The sequence below is a fragment of the Piliocolobus tephrosceles genome, unplaced genomic scaffold (genome assembly GCF_002776525.5).
Source record: "Piliocolobus tephrosceles isolate RC106 unplaced genomic scaffold, ASM277652v3 unscaffolded_38065, whole genome shotgun sequence".
NCBI classification, from domain to species: Eukaryota; Metazoa; Chordata; class Mammalia; order Primates; family Cercopithecidae; genus Piliocolobus; species Piliocolobus tephrosceles.
The window spans coordinates 1-2,778 of record NW_022322160.1 but is presented as its reverse complement, the minus strand read 5'-3'; the positions used below and the strand labels follow the sequence as shown (position 1 = coordinate 2,778).

Sequence of the window (2,778 nt, the reverse complement as noted above, 5' to 3'; positions counted from 1 at the left end):
ACAAGCCAGTACCTGCTTGGCTACAGGGAGGGGGAGGAACCATGGCCCGTGGCACCCTGGCTCTGCGCTGTGGCCTGCCCCGTGGTCTTCCATCTCTGCAACCGAGACGCCTGGATCCTGGCCCAACTGGCACCTCACCAGCACCTGCGTTGCCCACCGCATTATCCCACCCGTGCCCTTTCCCCCGCCCACGGTGCAGGTGCGTTGACCCTAGGCTGAAGCCCTGCTGGGCCTGGGCACCCAGAAAGCTAGGTGCTGAGAAAAGGGGATTGGGAGCCTGGACTCCTCTCTGAAGTAGGAGGGTCCTGGAGCCCTGGGTCTGAGAGAGGAGGCACCAGGGAAGCTGGATGCCAGGGACTGCAGAGGAAAGGGCTGGGGGCCGACTGGAAGAGGTCGGAGTTTGGGATGGGGAGTGTGATACCGACTCCTGAGTCTTTCTAGCTGATTTGCAGCACCTACTCTCCAGTCCAGGGTCGCGGACCCTCTACCTCCAGCTACAAAGCAGGATTCTCGCATGTGGGCTTTAGACCAGGTCCTCAGCAGATGGGAGACAACCTCTGGCTGGGTCTCTGGCTTGGGCCTACGTGCCCAAGCCCCATGGCAGACCCTGCCCCCAGCCCAGAGCCCAGAGCGTGCAGGCCCCAGGAGGACTGGGGGATCAAGGATTCAAGAGAAAAGGTAAGGTTTAGGGAGTGCCGGAGTCCGCAGTGGACAGGGCATGAGACTGCATTTGAGTCCCCTGCGCCTTCACAGGGGTCTCCAGGTCGCCTTTCGGCACCTCAGACGCCGCAGCTGGGGCCTCCCGCTGACCACAAAGTACCGGCACAGCGAGACAAGGGCGCAGTACACTGGCTCTCCCGACCGGGATGCCCATGCCCCTCACAAGTCGCAGACCACCCCCGCGGGGGGCTGGGCCTCGAGGCCAGGCCAGAAGGACCAGGGACTGGAAACTCACCTTCAGGGCTCCGAAGCTGCTGTGGAGCTACACGGCGGGCTGGGGATGGGGATGAGACTAGAATATTCTGAGACAGGGTCGGATGGGAGCTGGGAGAGGTAACTTGGAATTGTTGCCCAAGATGCAGCTCAGCTCCAGTGACCACACCAAGACGGTTTAAGACGGGGAGCGGAACCAGGGAGGTTGTTTTTGGTAACTGGGGGCTTGGGTTTGAGTTCTTTGACCAGCAGGAGGTGCTTGGAATTAGGGAGGAAGCTGGGAAGGGTTCGGGTTTGAGGAAGGAAGCTGAAGTTCCCTGGCCTGGGAGGCAGGAAGGGCTCTGACTCTGGGTCGGGGTGCGAGGGCTGTGGCCATCATGGTTATCCAGGCCGAAGGAGAGGGATTCTGAACTTGGGACCCAGGGCTTGCAACGGGGTAGGAAATCTGTGTCTTGGGTATGCCTCCTCCCCCAATCTTGCTCCGGCTCTAATCTCCTGGATGAAGAACCCCAAACTGTCTGGCAGGTCTTTCACAGTATCCCACCGGGGCGTCCTGGACCGCCGACAGCTCTATCTGACCACCTTGGCCCAGGACTTTCGGTTCTATCCCAAGTAAGCCGGGCTCTCGCTCCGCACCGCCTCCTGCACAGACCCCGCCTTGGCCGGTACACGCCGAGCCCCTGAGCTGGCTCCCATTCTCTGACCCGGTGGTCTCAGCCTCAAATCCTATAGCAGCAAGAACCAAAATTCAGGCCCCAGGCCCTCACTCTTTTACCACCCAGGAGTCCTTACTGTCAACTCTCAGGAACGGCGGTAGGGACAGGAAGCCTGCACAGCGGCTCGAGGGGATTCTGGATCAGAGGGCAGGGCCTCTTTCCGTACTTGAGCTCCCACATACTCCTTCCCAAGGAAGCGAAAGCCCGCGTTTCCTTCCCTAGGATAGGAAAGCTCAGCTTCCAGGACGTTAAGTAACTGGAGGACCCAGGAACGCAGGCTACGCGCGCCCGGTCCCGTCCTTCCTAAGGGGCCCTCGCCTGGAAATGCAGGAGTTTGAGTGTGCAGACTCCTTAGATCCCAAGGTCTGAACCTCGTCCCCAAGGATCCAGCTGTATCCTCACCATCCTGCCCTGCTCCCACAGGACGGAACTGTCCCGATACCCCCGCAAAGACTCCCTGACCTACTGGAGCTTCGAAGACACGCCCTAACTCTGGGGTCACGACCCGCAGCGACCGCCCTGTCCGTGCTCCTCCCGGGCGCACCGAGCACCGCACCGCGGGGCCCTGACTCGGGCTCAGGAAACCTACAGCCCCCAGCTGCACCCGCTCCGCCGGCTCGACCGCTTCGGCCAGCTGGAGGCGCCCTGGGGTAGTCCCCACTGGAAGTCCTTGCTGGGCATCCACAGCATGCCGAAAGCCTACAGCTTAAAGCCTGAAGTCGGCGCCAGTGGGAGCCGGCAGGGCCAGCCCCTCCCCAGACTCGCCACCTGGCCTGGGGCGGAGCCGAGCTCCGGACCTCCGCCCACTACGCGGTGTCCGGACCTAGGTGGTCTCGTACTCAATTGCGTCTGTCGGGAATGTGGGGGCTGGACTACCCCAGACACGCCCACTCAGCTCCAGCGTCGCGAGGAAGGGACTAAGTCCAGATATTGTCCTTGGAGGCTGTGGCCCCGCGGGCAGGACACGCCCCCTGCGGGCATATTAAATAATAAGTTTAATCACCTGAATTACACCCATTTCCGGGGACCGCTCCGGGCATCCTGGCTTGAGGGTAGGGTGGCGGAGGTCCCTAAGGGAGAGGTGGGGCTTTGACTGAATCGTTCCCTGCGGGGCATCTGGGTCAAGCGG

The 2,778-nt window shown here is 61.8% G+C and overlaps 1 pseudogene; it reads left to right on the top strand.

Annotated features, from left to right (window-relative positions):
* Positions 1-597: 597 nt before the first annotated feature.
* On the top strand, positions 598-2,484 carry LOC111534270 (annotated as a pseudogene).
* Positions 2,485-2,778: the final 294 nt, after the last annotated feature.